Source organism: Stenella coeruleoalba (assembly GCF_951394435.1).
Source record: "Stenella coeruleoalba genome assembly, chromosome: 2".
Taxonomy (NCBI): Eukaryota; Metazoa; Chordata; class Mammalia; order Artiodactyla; family Delphinidae; genus Stenella; species Stenella coeruleoalba.
The window spans coordinates 76,054,597-76,077,161 of NC_137147.1; the positions used below are offsets into that span (position 1 = coordinate 76,054,597).

General features: G+C 37.7%; 1 long non-coding RNA gene across 1 annotated transcript; it reads left to right on the forward strand.

The window, feature by feature from the left end:
• Positions 1–92: 92 nt before the first annotated feature.
• Positions 93–13,602, forward strand: LOC307179871. Its single transcript, XR_013825578.1, has 6 exons — positions 93–499; positions 2,737–2,797; positions 6,592–6,767; positions 9,907–9,984; positions 11,313–11,377; positions 12,688–13,602. It is a non-coding gene; the product is annotated as an uncharacterized lncRNA (long non-coding RNA).
• Positions 13,603–22,565: the final 8,963 nt, after the last annotated feature.

Sequence of the window (22,565 nt, forward strand, 5' to 3'; positions counted from 1 at the left end):
CGCAATGTGGTGCGGGAAGTCACCATAACCGACAAATGTACTTAGATTTGGGAGCCTTATAAATGTGGCTTGAGCCTGGTTTTCGGCGTAGGGCGGCGGGAAGCTCATCGATGGGGCCACGAGCTGAGTGCGTTCAGTCACTCCGTCCCATGTCCCTTGGGAAGGTCTGAGACTAGGGCCAAAAGCGGCCCTAACAGGGCTCTCCCTGAGTTTCGGGGAGGTGAGTTCCCAGAGAATGGGGCTCCGCGCGAGGGCAGACTGGGCAGGAGATGCCAGCGACCCCGCCCTTGCGGATGGGGCTTGGCGGATGCCTCCTTAGCCGGAGCTTGGAACAGACTCACGGCCAGCGAAGTGAGTTCAATGGCTGAGGTGAGGTACCCTGTATGGGGGCCTCATAACCCAATTCAGACTACTCTCCCCCCCGTCCTCTTTTAGGCTGTGGAAGCTACAGAGAATGCTAATGAACTCGGAAGACCTGGTCAAGTGAGTATTAGAAAAGGTGGGTACCACCACCCCGCTGGGAGCATATCCCTGAAGCTCTGTCTCAGACCCTCTGAATTAAAAACTGAGAGCCTGCATTTTTAACAAGAACAACCAGTGTATTGGTGATTTTCATGTAGATTATAGATATTTATTCATTACTTCAGCATATTTATTGGACACTTTGGTGGGTTCTGGGGATATGGTAGTTTAGCCAATATAGACATGGTTCATGTCTTCATGGACCTTAGAGTCTAGTTGGGGACAGACATTAATCAAGTAATTACACAACCAAAAGTACAGCAGCAACAAGCGCTATAAGAAATACACAGTACTAAGGGAAGTTCTAATGGGAGAACAAACTGGGGAACTCATCACTAGGTAAATGACAGGAGTTGAGCTGTATCAGAAGAATCAGTCAGTAAAGAGGAGAGACACGGAGTGGCTGGAGCAATGAAAGCGGGAAGTGTGGTGTGAGACGAGCTGGAGAGGCAGCCAGGGCCCACAGCAAGCCAGGCTTTCCAGGTCAAGGCTAGAATTGTGATTTGTTCTAATACGGATGTGTGTGTGTGTGTGTGTGTGTGTGCGTGTGTGTGTGAGAACTACAGATGGATTAAGGACTGACATTCAAAAATAAACTTGAAAACTCTTAGGTAGAAAATACACGTAAAAGACATAGAGGACAGACTTGTGGTTGCCAAGGGGAAGAGAGGTGGGGGAGGGAAGGATTGGGAGTTTGCCATTAACAGAAGCAAACTAATATATATATAGGATGGATAAACAACAAGGTCCAATGGGAACATTATATTCAATATCCTGTGATAAACCATAATGGTAAAGAACATGAAAAAATATGTATCTATAACTGAGTCACTTTGCTGTACAGCAGAAATTAACACAACGTTGTAAATCAACTATACTTCAGTAAAATTTAAAGAAAATACACATAAATATCTTTTAGACCTTGAGAGAAGGGACGGGTTTCTAAAGACACAAAGTCATTGAGTATGAGAGAAAATATTGATAAATTTAATTATATTAAAATTGAGAAATTTTGTTCACCAAAGAAGAAAATAATTTTTTCTCATTATTTGCATTAAATTTTGTTCACCAAAGAAGAAAATAAATTTTTCTCATTATTTGCATGTGGTTTGATTATGGATAAAAAATCCAGAAGAAACTGGGGAATCAATTTTTTAACTCAATAAGGAAGCTTAGCAAGGCTGCTAGAAAGTAACATGTAAGAGTAAATTTTATCTTTATAAAAGAGCTTCAAACAAGGAGAAACAGAATTTTTAGGAAAGATACCACTTATAATAACATAAAAGCATATCAAGTACTTAGGAATAAATCTAACAAAATATAAGTGTTCAACAAATATTTGTTGGATTGGATGGGATTGGTTAATCTGTTTCTGAGATATGTCAAAGCCTGTTGCATCTGACTTAATTATGGCACAAACAAGTTAGACTGGTGTAAAAGGCATTAATTTGGAAATAGGAAGACAATAAAAATCAGTTTATTAAAAATAGTTAATACTGAGTAGAACTTTCTTTGTGGACTAGACATTGAGCTAAGTGCTCTCTACATACATAACCTCATTTAATCTTTATAATGATAATAGCTAGAATTTATTTAGTGCTTACTATGCTATGAGCTTCACATATATTATTTAATTCTCACAACAACCTTACAGGGTAGGTATTATTACTATCTCCATTTTACAGTTGAGGAAATTGAACTTTAGAAAAATGTAAATAATTTATTCAAGGTCACACAGTGTATTGGTTTGTTAGGGCTGCCATAACTAAGAAGTACAGACTGGGTTGCTCAAGCAGCAAAAATTTATTTTCTCAAAATTCTGAAGGCTGTAAGTCCAAGATAAAGGTGTTGGAAGTGTGGGTTTCTTTCTTTTTTTTAATTAATTAATTAATTATTGGCTGCGTTGGGTCTTCGTTGCTGCGCACGGGCTTTTCTCTAGTTGTGGTGAGCGGGGAGGGGGGTACTCTCCGTTGCGGTGCGCGGGCGGTGCTTTCTCTTGTTGCAGAGCACGGGCTCTAGGTGCGTGGGCTTCAGTAGTTGTGGCTCGCGGGCTCTAGAGTGCAGAGCTCAGTAGTGGTGCACGGGCTTTGTTGCTCCACGGCATTTAGGATCTTCACCCGTGTCCTCTGCATTGGCAGGCGGATTCTCAACCACTGCGACAGCAGGGAAGACCCAGTGTGGCTTTCTTATAAATCCTTTCTCCTTGGATTGCAGGTGGATGTCTTCTTCCAGTATCTTTCCTGCTAAGCCTGTTAACTTGAATATTACGCTGATGGTAAGTTCTAACTTGAGTAGATCTAGACTGTTTATAATGAAACCTGTCACCTTGCATAAATTAACCATGTTGAGGTCACAAAGGATACGAAATTATCCCAAAGGAATGAAAATTGTTTGCAGTAGGTCCAACTGAACAAGAATGTATGCAAATAGCTCGAATTAGTCCATGTTTGCTTGTGCTAAGTATATTAAAAGGAAACTTGATTTAAAAAGTTTAATCTAAAAACAGTGCAAGTAGCATCATTGGTCCTTAAAGAGACAAGTAGGTGAAGTGGGGGGGGAGGCTTGCATCATTTCAGCACCTTTTAAGGTAAAGAAGGAGGGAATCATCATTAGCCAATCAGGCTCTGAGGCCACTTCTCAAAGCTACTTCCTGTCTCTCCACCTTCTCTCTTTCCTTTTAGTGGTGGGCTGGTGAGTGTGCACTTAATTTTGCTTCCTAATTGTTTTGAATTTCTCTTCAATTTGAGCCATTGTATCCTGGTGGCAGGCCTTTATTTCAAGCCAGCCTTGGAGTGTGGGTAAGCTACAGGCGATTAATTTTGGCTGCGTGGAGATTGGAGGAAGGAAGTGAAATGATCTGCCTGGCTTGTTTCCACGTGGGCCTCTGCTGGACTGGGTCTGCCTTCCTTCTCCAAAACAGGGTGACCTAGGAACAGTAGACTCTGCTTCATGTACATAGTGTTTCTGCAAAATGCCTGGATTCATTTTGCTTGGAGGAAAATGTACTGTTATTATCTCAGTGCTGTTTTGACTTCTGTCTCCCTTAGTGAGAGGGTAGATCTTGGGAGGAGGAGTTCAGACTAGTCAGTTTTAATTCTCCTGTATCTTCGGGGCCCAGGTTCTTACTGGGTTTGTGGGAGCTGCAGTGGATGTTGTCTTTGCCCTGGTCTTTGTTCAGAGCAGTTCGGCTTTCTTAGTGGGACTAGGCTGCAAACTCTGAAGTCAGATGATTTTAATGAGCTCTAAAAGGGGCTCCCAATTTTAATGTTGGCACTGTGCCCTAAAAAACTTAGGATATACTGAAAAAGATGAGGGGCCTTAGTGTAGTGCAAGCCTAAATCAAATTCCAGCACCACAATTTACTCCTCCAGTGATCTTGGGTGAGTCATTGAACTATTCTTAGGCTTAGCTTTTTAAAAAATAAATAATTAATTAATTAATGACTGTGTTGGGTCTTCATTGCTGCGCACGGTCTTTCTCTAGTTGTGGCAAGCAGGGACTACTCTTTGATGCGGTGCGCAGGCTGCTCATTGCAGTGGCTTCTCTTGTTGCCGAGCACGGGCTCTAGTCGTGTGAGCTTCAGTAGTTGTAGCACTCAGGCTCAGTAGTTGTGGCTTACAGGCTCTAGAGCGCAGGCTCAGTAGTTGTGGCGCGCCGGCTTAGTTGCTCCGCAGCATGTGGGATCTTCCTCCACCAGAGCTCGAACCCATATAACTTGCATTAGCAGGCGGGTTCTTAACCACTGCGCCACCAGGGAAGTCCCAAGCTTAGCTTTTGAAGATCAAAGTATACAAAGTCCAAACACTAGTCCATGTGACATACCTTCTAGAAGTAGGCAATAAATTTATTGTGGATATTATTTTTCTCATAAAAAGTTTGCCTAGTGACTTTGAGTGACATACATTAGTCTGAATATAATGTATGTGTTATCCTTACAGGTAGAAGGTATGAGAGAGACATAAACTAGTGCATGGAATGTGGTAATAGCCAGGTGTAGATCCCCCATAATCCTTATAATTCTCAAGCTTTACTGTTAAATTTATGTTATTTGGATAGGTAATACATTCACATTGCTCAAAATTCAAAAGGGATCATAGTGTACATAATGAAGTCTCCTAAGCCTGATTCCCCTCCTCGGTAAGTGTTAATAAGTTCTTGTGTATCCTTCCTGAGATATTTTATGCATACATAAGCAAATATATGTAGATACCCCTCTTCTATACATACTCTACCATGTATCTTACTTTTCCCACTTAGGGTTTCCAAGTGAGAAAATATAGAAGGTCCACATTCTTTAACATGGTTACATAGAAATCTATGTATGTACATACCATAGTTTATTTAACCTTTGTTGGTGTACATTTAGGTGGTTTACAATCTTGTTATTCCCTTCAAAATGAAAAACCTTGTACATAAGTCATTTGTCAACATGTGACATTTCAGTTGTTTTTGATATATTCTTGTTTATAAGGACTCTAAATATGCAGTACTTCCTATTATTTTGTGCACATAGTGATGACTAGAAACCAACACCCTAAATATCTTGATTGAACAATAAAGGATTTTCTATCAAAACCAAAACCATGCTGATGGCCTTTATGTGACTATATCCTTGCCCACTTCAGTTTAAGTAAGGGATGGTTTATTTTGTTGTGAACACATATTTAATGTTGAGAAGGAATGACAGTGTGAATCAGAGAAGCCACATGGTCTTCGTATTCACAAGTGCAGAAGGAGCATGCTTGCCATGTTTACTTGGCAAAATACGGGCTGGATATCTTTCTGAAATTATGGTGTTGAGTGAGTAAACTCATATTTTAGCATTAAGTTAGGAAAAACGGAAATGTTTTGGGGGCTGTAAACATGCAAAATAAAAGAGGAAGCCTTTGTGAATTCCTCCAAGCCTATTTTAAAAGTCTTAAAAGGCCCAGATCATGTCTTGTGAAACATCTAGTTTTCCAGTTAGGAGGTTTTGCTGATTGGGAGAAAAATTAGTTTTCAATGGAAGTATGCTTTTGTTGTTATGGAGTAATTTTATTTAGAATACATTGGAGTCTTCATTGCTAAGTAAAGAATGAAAGGAAGGGGAAAGCAAACTTTTTTTTTTTCTTAAAAGACACAAATCTTGGATTTGGAAGGGCATTTATGAGTATATGAGTGACTTTCCTGGCTTCAAGATTATTGTGAAAGTGTGAAATTTTAGGCAGAATATTTGCATTCTTATTAGCTAGTTGATCTTGGACACTTAGTAGAAACAACATACTAAATATTTAACTACATGCCAGCTACTGTGCAAAGTATTTTATATTTATTTTATGTCATTTAATCTTCACAACAGTTCTAAGAGGTAGGTGGTATTTGTCCTTATTTTATGGAAAGGGAATCTGAGACTTAGAGAAGTTGCGTAACTTGCCCCAGGTCACAGCAAATATATGGGGGAGCTAGGATTCAAATCCACTTCTGTCCAACTTCAAAATCCATTATCTTAACCACTAAGCTAAGTTGCCTGCCATTTATTTAAACCTTGCTTGTATACCTATAAAATGGAGATGACGTAGTACTTGCAAAATGAGGTACTATGTGGACATATATGGACAGTGCTTTATAAATTCTAAGATAGGCAAAGTATTATGAAATAGATAAAACATGAAGTTAACAGAGTAGGTTTTGTTGCCTTTTCATATTGATTTTAAATCATTCCTTATTGCTGTTTTGACCCAAAGCCCTCAGGTACTATATTTTTATTTCATTTTTATTTTGCTCCACTAGCAGTGGGACTAGGATTGGGTGAAATGGTGGTCTCTTGGGATGAGCTGTATGATAAGTCAGTGTTTCTGATCTCACCACTTTCATTTCATATGTGCAATGAGTGGATTCCTCCTGCACTATGAGGTTAAAACAATCGGTATTCTTGGCTAAAATAACTGACAGTGAATTGGAAATAAAATGTGGGTGTCTGTTCTGATAGTACAGCGTTACAGAGCTGTCTCTAGAAGAGGACGGTGCCAAGCAACCAATTTAGCTTTTACTTCCTATACAAAGTTTTGTGTTGTTTTCCTTCTGCTTCAGGTTGGAGATGGAATCCACTGAGGAAGGAAGGCCTAGGTCTTCAGCACCGTGTCTGCCAGCCCAGAAGCAACAGTGTGAAAGCCTCTGTAACATCTGCTGCAGACCCCTAAAAATCAAGGGGGATTGGATTTGGACATCCTCAGTAGGAATGGTTAAATGCTGATGGGATCATAAACGTAAGTACTTGAACTTTGACCAAGATATGATGCCTTAAAGTGCTCTCTGTTTCACGTGTGTATGTGCCTTTTCTATCTAAAAAAGATATGTTCGTCGAGTTACAATTGTATCCCATAGTGTGAGATACACAGTAGGCACTGAGTAAGTTGGAATGGAACTGAGTAAAATTGAGTGATAACATAACCTTAAAATAGAAGCATCAGCTGATTCAGTATTAGCAATTTGTGGTTTGTTATCAGGCCTCATGAAGCATCTGTTCACATGTAAAATGTACCTTTTGCCTGTGAGCACCAGTCCTTTGAAGAACTTATTGCCACAGGAAACAAAATGAGCAGGTCATTGATTGTTTTTATTTACAGAATAAAATTTACAGAATGTTTACTTTAGCTCCCTAAACAACTCAGTAAATATACAATGGCCTTCAGGTGGTAGAATAACACTTGCTGAAGCGTGACTAGAATCCTGCAGGGAGCATCACACATTGGGAAAGGCATCATATATCATCAGGATTTATGTGCTAGGCTTTGTGCTACGTGCCAAGGACACAAAGACCAGGCCCTTTGCAATCTGGGTTTTGTTTGTGAGATGAGACAAATAGAGAAGTTACACTTTTAAATCTATAATTATTTTCGTGTAAGAAGTACTTGGACACGGACTTTTGAGGTTAGACAATGTTGAAACTCCCAAATTAAGAAATGGTGAAATCTCGCAATAAGTCTTGCTTCCTATGTTCCCTTAGTTAATTTCTCATGCTGCTGATCTCCAATACATTTTGAATAATTAAAGCACCATTCAAGTATAGGACAAGAAGGAGTAAAATAACACTTTGATTATATCTCTGAGCTACTTAAAACACCTCATTTTCTTTCTGACCTATTGAGCCAGTATGCCATTCTTAATACGTTCTAAAGCAAACCATCTTTTGTAGCTCTGCTTCTTATTTCACGTAGGAAGTGGCATTGTGAAGTGAAAATATGGAGTTGTGACAGAATTGGGTTTAAATCCTAGCTCTTAATAGCTAGATGGACTTTTGAAATTTATTTAACTTCTCTGAGCCTCAAATTTCCTTGTAAATATGAGAAAAACTTTTGTTGTAAAGTTTGAAATGGTTTCAGTAGTTCTTGACAGATTGTAGGAATATTTAAGAACGATAGCTACTACTTCCTTTCTGTCAGCTTATTTTAGTCTTACCCACCCTTTAAGGCACTGCTGTCCAACACAACTTTCTGTGATGATGGAAATATTCTATATGTGTACTATCCAGTTTGGTAGCGATCAGCCACGTGAGGCTATCGAACAATCAAAATGTGACTGAAGAATTTAATTTTTAGTTTAATTTAAATTTAGGCTGTACGTGGTGTTAACCTATTGGACAGTGCAATTTCTCTTTTATTGAGATATAATTGATGTATTACATTATATTAGTTTCAGGTGTTCAACATAATAATTCAGTATGTGTATATACTATAAAATGATTACCACAGTAATTCTAGTTAAGATCCATCACCACACCTAGTTACAAATTTTTCTTCTTGTGTTGAGAACTTTTGAGATTGCTCTCTTAGCAACTCTCATATATATATAATAAATATTATTCTAAGTGCAATTTTGAGGCTCATTCAAGACCTACCTTTTTTTTTCATGAAGGCTTCCTTGACCAATGATTCTTCTTAACATTACTTGGTTCTCTCTCCCACTTATTTTGTACTTACCATACACATTAATTTTCATGAGTGTTGTCTTTCTAGCTAGATTGTATTTGAGATTGTGGAGTTTTAAATTTCCCCATTGCTGCATGAAAAGGAACATGATAAAAATATAACTGTGTAACGTGTAGTTAATAATTTTAAATGATCATTAAATGTAATACAATTTTCTAGTTAGTAATTAGGTGAAGAGTAGGGAATAGTATGAAGGTTGCTTACGGTGATGAGCTTTGTGTCTAGTCTGTTTCACTCATCATTTTAGGTGATGAGCTTTGTGTCCAGTCTGTTTCACCTAAAAGTTCAGGTTACACTCAAGCTCTGGAAGAACAAATTAAAGCCTCTTTCTTACAGTGCCATCTTGTGGCCGATTTGTGCTCCAAAGAATGCTAATTCAAATTTGCTGTGTCAAGGGAAGGTTTTCTTTAGTTTATTCTGATAAAACTTTAACAGAAGTAGAGGTTAAATATAATTGACACTGGCTCAAATGAAATTGAAACATGCTTTGAAAAAAAAGCTGACTATTTTACGTTGACTTCTCATTTATTTGACTCTTAGGAGTTCTTAGCTCCTTCCTTTTTTTTTGAAAGGATTTTGTGAATTTAGTGACTGTGGTTATCCTGTGGTGGTTACACGTGTTTTCTGCCATCACATACCCTGTGAACTTGGAGAGATTGGCAGTAACCCATGCCATTTATCCCATGGCTGCCAAGCTGTTTGCAGCCAGCACACGGCTCCTTCTTTTTTGCATACCTATTCTTTTGTTAGACTGTTGAGTTTTATAACCTTTCAGAGGTTGGTTAGATTTATCGCACAGTTTTACCCAAACTTTTAAATTTATACAAATAGCGGAGCTTGTACAGAAGTCCTGCCCTAGTCTGATACTGAGTTTGGGCATTTGATGACATCCTCCAAGTAGATGGGTCAATTTATACTGCTGAATGGAGATTCAAATAAAGAATGAACAGTTTTCTTTGAGGTTAATTTTCCTTGAGGCTATATGGGTGTGACTTGGTGTGGAGTAGGCTGGTGTGCATTCAAGTTTTATAGTCAGAGCATTTGCATATTTTTTAAAGATTTATTTATTTAATTTATTTATTTTTGGCTACGTTGGGTCTTTGTTGCTGTGCACGGGCTTTCTCTAGTTGCGGCGAGTGGGGGCTACTCTTCGTTGAGGTGCACAGGCTTCTCATTGCAGTGGCTTCTCTTGTTGCGGAGCACGGGCTCTAGGCACCCAGGCTTCAGTAGTTGCGGCACGTGGGCTCAGTAGTTGTGGCGCACAGGCTTAGTTGCTCCGTGGCATGTGGGATCTTCCTGGACCAGGGCTCAAACCTGTGTCCCCTGCATTGGCAGGCAGATTCTTAACCACTGTGCCACTTTCTTAACCAGGGAAGCCCCTGCATGTTTTAAAATTTATTAATTTTTTATTTTCCAGAGATGATGCCAGATAGTTGATAAATCCTATAGCTCAACTTGATTCCTAGATACAAGCTGGATTCATTTGATACCACAGGTAAGTATAAAAGAAAACCTTCATTTTTACCTCGTTTGAATTTCTAATCACCTAGCAATTTTGGGGGCTCAATTTTCTTTCTTTTTTTTTAAATATTTATTAATTTATTTTTGGGGCTGCATTGGGTCTTAGTTGTGGCACGTAGGATCTTTCACTGTGGTGCGTGACTTATCTCTAGTTGTGGTGCATGGGTTCCAGAGTACGTGGGTTCTGTAGTTGCTGCACACGGGCTTAGTTGCCCCGCGGCATGTGGGATCTTAGTTCCCCCACCTGGGATTGAACCTGCATCCCCTGCATTGGAAGGCAGATTCTTAACCACTGGACAACCAGGGAAGTCCCCAGGGGCTCAATTTCCTTAGTGGCTGAAATTTAGTGGTAGTCGAAGGGGCCTTAGTTCTAACCTTAACAGAGTTTCCCTGGTTTAGGGATGAGGAGCTGCTGGTGGTTTGTCCTTTACCAGTCAGTCATTTGCAGTTTGCCATGATGAAACGCATGTTAAGTTCATGTTTCAGCTGATCGCCCTGATTAAACACATGCTCTGAGCAGACTAAAGCTAGGGTAAGCACCTGGAATTGAATTCTGTGTCTTGAAATTTTTACTGGAATCTAGCCTGTGATGTTAGGTAATTCTTAAATCTTTGAATTATGAATTTGCTACTACAACATTTTGTTGTGCTTTGATCTTTTGTGATATCTCTTTGAGATAGACAGAACTTGGGTCTAGAATCCTTAATCTAATAATTCAAACAGTACAGAAAAAACACTGATAACTGGTATAATTCTATTAACTACTTAACTTGACAGTATTAAACTAATCACTATTTTGTTAGTCTATATATAAGATTAAGAGAACCCCAGAGTTGGTTAAGTCAATTTTAAAATCAAGATAATAAAATGCAATACTATATAATCACTAAAAGTTATGATACTCGTTTTGTCTTTCTTGAAATGGAAGAGTATTCATGATACATTAATTTAAAAACAAGTTACAGAGCAATATGTATAAGCCTTTTCCTGCTTAAACATTTTTATATGCTTATGTTTACTTGAGAAGTCATTTGAAAGGATATACTCAAATACTAGGGATTATTGTCTTTAGAATTGGGTTGTATGGGTGATCTTGTTAACCAGTATTTTCTGACTTTATGATATTCATGTGTAATTTAAAGTTATTTAAAGCAACCCAGATGGGACAGGCTCATATTCTTGTACCTGCAAGTTTCAGCACAGAATGGGGTTACATATGAGGGTGAAATATAGGAAATACGAATAATTCAAAGTAACATCACTTGAAATAATTTTTTTAGCTTTTGGCTGTGTCTTTTGCAGAAATGAAACTTCAGGAGACTAGGTTGGAGTCTCACTTCTTTCCCAGCCTGGAACTCTTGGGAGCTGTAAGTCCTGGATATACAATAGATAATAATAGCATTTTTGTTTTATGGTAAGGCTTATGTTGAAATTGAGAAATTTGACATACATATGAATCTGTGAGAACTCAGCTTAGTGACTTCATGGCTAGCTGCTAAGGTGCTACAAATTTCATTTTTTAAAAAGTCAACTAAAGATGTTGAGAGGTAGCTTAGCATAGTAGTTATACATGGCTTCTGGAGTCAGACTGTGTTCAAACCCATTCTGTATCACTTAAGCAGCTATGTAACCTTGGCAAGTTTCTTAACATCTCAGAGTCTTAGGGTCTTTATATCTTAGAAGGTGATAATTATAGTACCTGACTCAAAGGAATAATACTTAACTTGGAAGATTAAATTAGATAATAAATGTGTGGGGCTTAGAACATTGTTAACATGTGGTAAATGCTCAATAGATGTTAGCTATTTTATCATCAGAGTCCATGTTTATCTTAGACTGTACTACCTGGCAATTTCTGACATCTGCCTAAGAGGTTATCAGAAATTCTTTGTTTTTATTGCTTATGGCATCTTTCTGCCAGTTGGTCTATCCCTCATCATCTTTACCCCTAGCACACAAAGCCTAATTTAGTTCTAGAATTAGGCAAACTATGGTAATAAGGTCTATAGTGTATATCCCTATATAACTGTTCAAATAACATTTTCTTAATTAATCTTGTTTTTGGCACTGATTTATTTATCATCTAATTCCTCTTTTTGTCTATCTAGCTGGTCCAGTTGATACTTAATGGTTCTAGTTCTTGACTGACTTTTTAAAAAGTTAGATGTAGTGATTATAGTGATGTTTCTTAAAACATTTATTAAAATGTTTATTAAAATGAATAGAGATAATATTTGACGGCTGTTCCTCTCACTGCTTAGAGCCTTAAGTAGTGGGATTTTAGTCTGTCATATATCTAAGCTGACTTGTCTTCACTCAGGGCACCATGAGGATGGGTTGGCTGTCCGTTAGTGCCATCTGATTTTTGCGGAGTCAAACAATTGCAAAGCAGGTGGTGATTCTAGGTTAAGAAAATATACCTGTGATTAAAAAAAAACCCACTAATTTTAAAACATGAGGATCTAATGTATAGAGAACGTTTTGATTGCAATTGCTTTTGAATAGCACTGATCTAGGGCTATGAAAGAAAGAGCTCTAGTCAGTTGATTCTGGGAGTTATTGTAACATTATACTCTGAAGACATTCATGTATAAATTTTAAATGGTTTACTCAGTTTTCTATTGAGTAGTTATTCACACATTTCAGGGAAGTATTAAAAATATCTTCTTCTTTGCAGCATGAAGGTAGATGATTCTTCAAATTAAAGACGGACACTGACTTTTCTCACCGGAAATGGTTTATAGAATCAACTTTCAAAAATGTAAGAGGCAGCAAAAAAACAGAGTAAAATATTTTCTTCTATTATTCTTTGATTGTTTGCTAGATTGTAAACTCCATGAAAGCAGGATAACTTGCTTATCTGTAATGCCTGGCCCAGAATAGATACTCAAAAAATATTTGAAGTTAATTAAAATCTCCATAGAATTTTGTATTTTTTAATCCCTGGAAAATAACAACCATTTTAATGGCATTTCAGCAAGACATTTACATGGAATAACTGGGACTTAAATTTTGACTCTGATGTATAAACTATCTGGATACCAATGAGTCTACTTAATATCTGATTATGATGCTTGATCCTTTAAGAGGCAATGAAGAATGGCTGCCAAAACAAACTGTGTATGTGAGGAATAGATATATAAAAGCTTACTAATATTTAGTAGGATATCTTTTATTATGTACATTTCATTGGAAAGTTTTCATTGATTTAAACTGCACATACCACTCAGGTATGATTAAAAAGTCCTTGTTTGTTTGTTTGTTTGTTTGTTTTTGGCGGTACCGGGCCTCTCACTGTTGTGGCCTCTCCCGTTGTGGAGCACAGGCACCGGATGCACAGGCTCAGCGGCCATGGCCCACGGGCCCAGCCGCTCCGCGGCATGTGGGATCCTCCTGGACCGGGGCACGAACCCATGTCCCCCGCATAGGCAGGCGGACTCCCAACCACTGCGCCACCAGGGAAGCCCTGTTTGGTTTTTTTTGCTTTATATTTAATGTTGAAATATTCTCAATTGTTTTGGCTAAATTATACTTTACAGATTTTTTTGCTCTATATTGCTTATTTACATCCATGAGGGTATATTTAACATGCAAGGGGTACAAAATATACATCCAAATATTGGAAGTTTGGTATACTTCACTGTGTTTTGGAATGAAATTTAATACTTGTGCTTATGCCAGAATCACACAAATGGTATGCAACTATAATAACTTCTGTTAGAATATGAAACCTATTCTTTAGATTCTTCTATTAAAACAAATATAAGTATCAAATTAGTTTTAGAGTAGATGATGCTGACAGATTCAAAGATAATAAGGGGGGAAGAATATTATCTCTGAAGCTCTTAGAGAAACATGGTGCATAAATAATATAGCCAATATGTACTTAAAATATCTGAATAAGATCAAAATCAAACTTCATGGTAAAAATACCATTTTGAAAGGTAAAGTAACCTGCAGTTAAATGGTATAAGTGATATGTAAGCACAAATTGTGCTTTCAGAGTTTATCCAGGCTTCTTAGGAAGAATGGATTAAAGATCTATAAATGAAAAGCAAAACTTTAAACCTGTAGAAAAGCAAAGACTATGACACTGGAGTACACCTAAAGCACAAAAAGGAAAGATCGATAAATTTGTATACACTAAAATTCAAACTTATATTTGCACATCAGGTAACTGACAAAGTCTCCATTTAAATCAAGAAAATGATCAAAGGATATGAATGGACAATTCATAGATGAGGATCCCTGAGTAGTAATTCACATGAAAAGATGCTTTACCTAACTATTAATAAAAGATTTCCACATTGAAACAACACTGAGATACCATTTCACTGCCATCAGATGGGCAAAAATGAAAACAAAACAACCTTGACACTTAAACATGTTGCCGAGGCTGGAGTAGTGGGCTCTCATCTTTGCTGGTGGCAGTGAAATTTATGTTATTACTTTAGAGAATGGTTTGGCAACATCTAGTTTATTGGAAGATGCTTATACCTGCTCTTTGAGTATTTTATAAGAATTCTTGACATGTGTATTCAAGGAGGCATGTACAGAAAGTTCATTGCAGTAGTATTTTTAATTGTAAAAGCCTGGAACTAATATCCATTAGAAGAATGAATGAATAAATTGTGGTTTGTAGCATTTGGCTATTAAAATGAATTAATACAAGGTATGTGTATTAGCTTTACATCTCAAAAACAATGAATTAAAATTATGGCCAACTGATATTTGTTGTGTGAGAAGATTTAGTAGTTTTAGAACATGCAAGACATTCACAGAAAGATAGACAAGATGAAAAGGCACAGAGCTATGTACCAGATGAAGGAACAAGATAAAACCCCAGGAAAACAACTAAATGAAGTGGAGATAGGCAACCTTCCAGAAAAAGAATTCAGAATAATAATAGTGAAGGTGATCCAGGACCTCGGAAACAGAATGGAGGCAAAGATCGAGAAGATGCAAGAAATGTGTAACAAAGATCTAGAAGAATTAAAGAACAAACAAACAGAGATGAACAACACAATGACTGAAATGAAAAATACACTAGAAGGAATTAATAGCAGAATAACTGAGGCAGAAGAACAGATAAGTGACCTGGAAGACAGAAAGGTGGAATTCACTGCTGCAGAACAGAATAAAGAAAAAAGAATGAAAAGAAATGAAGACAGCCTAAGAGACCTCTGGGACAACATTAAATGCAAAAACATTTGCATTATAGGGGTTCCAGAATGAGAAGAGAGAGAGAAAGGACCCAAGAAAATATTTGAAGAGATTATAGTCAAAAATTTCCCTAACATGGGAAAGGAAATAGCCACCCAAGTCCAGGAAGCACAGAGAGTCCCATACAGGATAAACCCAAGGAGACACACACCGAGACACATAGTAATCAAACTGGCAAAAATTAAAGACAAAGAAAAATTATTGAAAGCAGCAAGGGAAAAATGACAAGTAACATACAAGAGAACTCCCATAAAGTTAACAGCTGATTTCTCAGCAGAAACTCTACAAGCCAGAAGGGAGTGGCATGATATACTTAAAGTGATGAAAGGGAAGAACCTACAACCAAGCTTACTCTACCCAGCAGGGATCTCATTCAGATTTGATGGAGAAATCAAAAGCTTTACAGACAAGCAAAAGCTAAGAGAATTCAGCACCACCAAACCAGCTCTTCAACAAATGCTAAAGGAATTTCTCTAAGTGGGAAACACAAGAGAAGAAAAGGACCTACAAAAACAAACCCAAAACAATTAAGAAAATGGTCATAGGAACACACATATCAATAATTACCTTAAAAAGGAATGGATTAAATGCTCCAACCAAAAGACACAGGCTTGCTGAATGAATACAAAAACAAGACCCATATATATGCTGTCTACAAGAGACCAACATCAGACCTAGGGACACATAAAGACTGAAACTGAGGGGATGGAAAAAGATATTCCATGCAAATGGAAATCAAAAGAAAGCAGGAGTAGCAATACTCATATCAGATAAAATAGACTTTAAAATAAAGAATGTTACAAGAGACAGGAAGAACATTACATAATGATCAAGGGATCAATCCAAGAAAAAGATATAACAATTATAAATATATATGCACCCAACATAGGAGCACCTCAATATATAAGGCAACTGCTAATAGCTATAAAAGAGGAAATCGACAGTAACACAATAATAGTGGGGGACTTTAACACCTCACTTACACCAATGGACAGATCATCCAGACAAAATTAATAAGGGAACACAAACTTTAAATGACACAATAGACAAGATAGGTTTAATCGAAATTTATAGGACATTCCATCCAAAAACAGCAGATTACACTTTCTTCTCAAGTGCGCATGGAACATTCTCCATGATAGATCACATCTTGGGTCACAAATCAAGCCTTAGTGAATTTAAGAAAATTGAAATCATATCACGCATCTTTTCTGGCCACAACGCTATGAGATTAGAAATCAATTACAAGGAAAAATACGTAAAAAACATGAACACATGGAGACTAAGCAATATGTTACTAAATAACCAAGAGATCACTGAAGAAATCAAAGAGGAAATCAAAATATACCTAGAGACAAATGACAACAAAAACATGACAATCAAAAACCTATGGGATGTGGCAAAAGCAGTTCTAAGAGGGAAGTTTATAGCTATACAAGCCTACCTCAAGAAACAAGAAAAATCTCAAACAAACAATCTAACCTTACACCTAAAGGAACTAGAGAAAGAAGAACAAACAAAACCCAAAGTTAGCAGAAGGAAAGAAATCATAAAGATCAGACCAGAAATAAAAACAAAGAAAACAATAGCAAGGATCAATAAAACTAAAAGCTTGTTCTTTGAGAAGATAAACAAAATTGATAAACCATTAGCTAGACTCATCAAGAAAAAGAGGGAGAGGACTCAAATCAATAAAATTAGAAATGAAAAAGGTGAAGTTACAATGGACACTGCAGAAATACAAAGTATCCTAAGAGACCACTACAAGCAACCCTATGCCAATAAAATGGACAACTTGGAAGAAATGGACAAATTCTTAGAAACGTATAACCTTCCAAGACTGAACCAGGAAGAAACAGAAAATATGAACAGACGAATCACAAGTAATGAAATTGAAACTGTGATTTAAAATCTTCCAACAAACAAAAGTCCAGGACAAGATGGCTTCACGGGTGAATTCTATCAAACACTTAGAGAAGAGCTAACACCCATCCTTCTCAAACTCTTCCAAAATGCTGCAGAGGAAGGAACACTCCCAAACTCATTCTATGAGACCACCATCACCCTGATACCAAAACCAGACAAAGATACTACAAAAAAGAAAATTACAGACCAATATCACTGATGAATATAGATGCAAAAATTCTCAACAAAATATTAGCAAATAGAATCCAACAGCACATTAAAAGGATCATACACCATGATCAAGTGGGATTTATCCCAGGGATTCAAGGATTCTTCAATATATGCAAATCAATCAATGTGATACACCATATTAACAATTTGAAGAATAAAAATGATATGGTCATCTCAATAGATGCAGAAAAAGCTTTTGACAAAATTCAACACCCATTTATGGTAAAAACTCTCCAGAAAGTGGGCATAGAGGGAACTTACCTCAACATAATAAAGGCCATGTACAGCAAACCCACAGCAAACATCATTCTCAATGGTGAAAACCTGAAAGCATTTCCTCTAAGATCAGGAACAAGACAAGGATGTCCACTCTTGCCACTATTATTCAACATAGTTTTGGAAGTCCTAGCCACGGCAATCAGAGAAGAAAAAGAAATAAAAGGAATACAAATTGGGAAAGAAGAAGTAAAACTGTCACTGTTTGCAGATGACATGATACTATACATACAGAATCCTAAAGATGCCACCAGAAAACTACTAGAGCTAGTCAACGAATTTGGTAAAGTTGCAGGTTACAAAATTAATGCACAGAAATCTCTTGCATTCCTATACACTAATGATGAAAAATATGAAAGAGAAATTAAGGAAGCACTCCCATTTACCATTGCAACAAAAAGAATAAAATACCTAGGAATAAACCTACCTAGGGAGACAAAAGACCTGTATGCAGAAAACTATAAGACACAGATGAAAGAAATTAAGGATGATACCAACAGATGGAGAGATATACCATGTTCTTGGATTGGAAGAATCAATGTTGTGAAAATGACTATAGTACTCAAAGCAATTTACAGATTCAATGCAATCCCTATCAAATTACCAATGGCATTTTTTATGGACCTAGAACAAAAAATCTTAAAATTTGTATGGAGACACAAAAGACCCTGAATAGCCAAAGCAGGGAAAAAAACAGAGCTGGAGGAATCAGACTCCCTGACTTCAGAATATACTGCAAAGCTACAGTAATCAAGAGAATATGGTACTGGCACAAAAACAGAAATATAGATCAATGGAACAAGACAGAAAGCCCAGAGATAAACCCATGCACCTATGGTCAACTAATATGAAAAGGAGGCAAGGATATATAATGGAGAAAAGACAGTCTCTTCACTAAGTGGTGCTGGGAAAACTGGATAGCTACATGTAAAAGAATGAAATTAGAACATTCCCTAACACCATACACAAAAATAAACTCAAAATGGATTAGAGACCTAAATGTAAGACCAGGCACTGTAAAACTCTTAGAGGAAAGCCTAGGAAGAACACTCTGACATAAATCACAGCAAGATCTTTTTTGATCCACCTCCTAGAGTAATGGAAATACAAACAAAAATAAACAAATGGGACATAATGAAACTTCAAAGCTTTTGCACAGCAAAGGAAACTATAAACAAGACGAAAAGACAACCCTCAAAATGGGAGAAAATATTTGCAAACGAATCAACAAAGGATTAATCTCCAAAATATATAAACAGCTCATGCAGCTCAATATTAAAAAAAACAAACAACCCAGTGCAAAAATGGGCAGAAGAACTAAATAGACATTTCTCCAAAGAAGACATACAGATGGCCAAGAAGCACAGGAAAAGCTGCTCCACATCACTAATTATCAGAGAAATGCAAATCAAAACTACAATGAGGTATCACCTCACACTGGTTAGAATGGGCATCATCAGAAAATCTACAAACAACAAATGCTGGAGAGGGTGTGGAGGAAAGCGAACCCTCCTGCACTGTTGGTGGGAATGTAAATTGATACAGCCACTATGGAGAACAGTATGGAGATTCCTTAAAAAACTAAAAATAGAATTACCATATGACCCAGCAATCCCACTACTGGGCATATACCCAGAGAAAACCATAATTCAAAAAGACATATGCACCCCAATGTTCATTGCAGCACTATTTACAATAGCCAGGTCATGGAAGCAACCTAAATGCCCATCAACAGATGAATGGATAAAGAAGTTGTGGTACATATATACAATGGAATATTACTCAGACATAAAAAGGAACAAAATTGGGTCATTTGTAGAGACGTGGATGGATCTAGAGACTGTCATACAGAGTGAAGTAAGTCAGAAAGAGAAAAACAAATATCGTATATTAACGCATATTTGTGGAACCTAGAAAAGTGGTACAGATGAACCAGTTTGCCGGGCAGAAATAGAGACACAGATGCAGAGAACAAATGTATGGACACCAAGGGAGGGAAGTGGGGAGTGGGGGTGGTGGTGTGATGAACTGAGCGGTTGGGATTGACATGTATACACTGATGTGTATAAAATGGATGACTAATAAGAACCTGCTGCATAAAAAAATAAATAAAATAAAATTCAAATAAAAAGTAAAGAGGTGAAGAGGGAAGTGCCCATCATATAGAGGGTGGGTCAGTCCCGAAAATACAGGAAAAGGAGTGTCACAAGCAAATGGCACCTGTGCCTAGTCTGGCACTCTTCAAGTGGGGGCACCTTGTCTGTTCGATTTTAAGTATCTTCAATCCACTGGCCATGTTATTCCTATGATTAGTGTTATGGCATCAGGGTATCATCAGTGCCTTTTGTCACTGAACAGTTTAATAATTCCCTACATGCCTCCCACAACATTTCACAATTCTGTGCTTCTTATTAAAATGTGATAGGGAGACAATAGACTGGTCAGCTTGAAATAAATAGTCTACACGGCAGTTACGGTGTTCACTGGAGATTCTGAGATGTAAGTTTACCCATGTGAGAAAGAGCCACTCTCCATGGGGCTCTGAATACACAAGCTGACAAAAAGAAAAAAAGAATATGCACAACCAAGTTTGATGTGCATACATATATTAAAAGTATAAAAGCATGCATGAGAATGATAAACACCAAAATCTGGCTAGTTTACCTCTGAAGAGGTAAGAGGAAAGTGGATTGAGGTGTACACAGGGGAAGCTTCAACTGTATCTGTAATTTGTTACCTCATTAAAAATATCAAATGTGAGAAAGTTTTGGGTTTACTAAAGCTGAGTGGTGGTCATTCTCCATACATTTTTGATAAGCTTGATATTTAATAATAAAAACCAATATTTTAAAGAGCTCTTTTTGGTCGATGGGTCTCTGTATCCCAGCCTTGATTGATTTCAGTGGTCTCATCCCCAGGAGCACCTTAGAAATGAGCCATTGAAGGTTTTGTCTGTCATGAGAGAACAGGACACGTGTTTTGCTGAAAGCCTGCTTTCAGTTTTAAGGTTTGTTGGATTCGTTGGCAAAATAACCACTTGTTTCACATAAATAAACAGCTTTAATCAATTCTTTAATGAAAGGTGATTAAACTTAATTTTAATATACAGTCATTAGAAGGAAAAGAATAAGAATATTAGAGAAACATAACAGGATATACATCACCGAATTGTGCCGACACCTACTTCCAGATCCAAACAGCAGCTGGAAAGTCCCAAGTGACAGCAATCTGGAGCCCCAATTGGGAAGGGTCCCGGATGGTGCATCCACCCCACAGGTGAGACTTCAGATTGGAGTTCTGGGGGCTTCCGTTTATAATTCCTGGCCTCAAACTGATATCATCAGTTTGTGTGCAAAAATGCAGTTCTGGATTCAACAATGCTGTTGGTTTCACCATGTGAGTCACAAGATGTTCCAGAATGTGGGGGACTGGCCAGGTCCCCAGGACTCCAGAAATTCCAAGACCCACTCCCTTTGTTATTGTAAGCACCGCTTGACTTGCTAGCAGCAATTGTTAGGTGTGCAAGCAGGCACGCAGTCCAGGCAGGGTCACAGGTCGAGCAGAGGCCTGCTTCTGCCTCAAGCCTGAACAAGACTACTTTACTAGTTTTGCCAACAACATGCCACCAAGAAACAGGTCAATTCCTGGTGTTCCAGTCTACTGGGATATTAAGACTTTGTAGCCACCCCCCTTTTCTCCTATCTGGCAAAACAGGTTCTCTCCCCCCGTCCCAAAATGTGTGTGGGGTGTGCGTGTGTGTGTGTGTGTGTGTGTGTGTGTGTGTGTGTGTGTTTTAATTCATACAGGCTTTTAGCTAAATGGGTTGGAAATTGGAAACAGAGAGAAAATGGTGTGGGTAACACTGAGGTTTGGGGAATCAGTATCACTGGGGAATCGATATTGATGAAGAAGCAGGAAGGGATCATACTGCAGCACAAAGGTAACTTGGCTAGAATCATAAAGTTAGGTACTGGTAGAATTTGAATGCTTTGTGTTTATAACTTGAAATGAGATTATACCCTTTTATTGTACTTTAAGTAGTATTTCTACATTTGGCATAGTTAAAACCAGAAAATGCACAAAAGGCTCAGATAACCAGAACATGTTAAGGATTACATGGTTTACACATGAACCCCTAATTTTCTTCAAACCTATTTTGTACCACTAGAATTGAGTTTCTATTCTAAACTGTCAGATGTTTTAGGAAAAGTATACAAAGGCCAAGATGACCCTGATTACTATGAACTAGTTGCAAATAGACAAAAAACGAGCAGAAAGTTGTTTAATAGGATAGGTTTCTGTTTGAAGGAGAAAGGTTTAGTATACAGATTCACAACCCATAAAGGGGTTTGCAGGGCTTAGTGTCCATTGTGTTCCTGATTTATTGGGTTGTTTCTGTTACTAATTCATACTGTTTTCACATAATCTGGAAAGGTGGCGACAAAAGACCACCTTTAATTAAGGCGTGTATCCTGAGGACCCCTCAAGCTCTTGGCTTAATTTCTAATATGAATTCTAATAGACTCATAGATTGAGCAGAAAGTCATACAGTATGCACAGAACAGAAAAAGTGACAGGTAACAGCATTAGGATAAAGCCAGTACAGATATTTAAACAATTACAAGCAGGTCCAGGAAAGCACACAGGCAGATGACCTCAAAACAGCTGTGACACCCGATCCTATCGCTTCGTTCCTAGAGCTGCAATGAATGTTCATAATGCAGACTCTGAATCAAGAAAAGTTCTTTAATATTATACAGAGGATGTGGAAAACCTGGAAAGATGTCTATTTCAAGATGGATTAAAAAAAACGGCAGAATCTACCTCAACACAGAGGTGTTAGGTGTCAAATTATAGGTATCGTACAATTTTGGGGACTTTTCCCTTAAATACTTAGAAAGCCTTTGTTGCCCAGTCGGT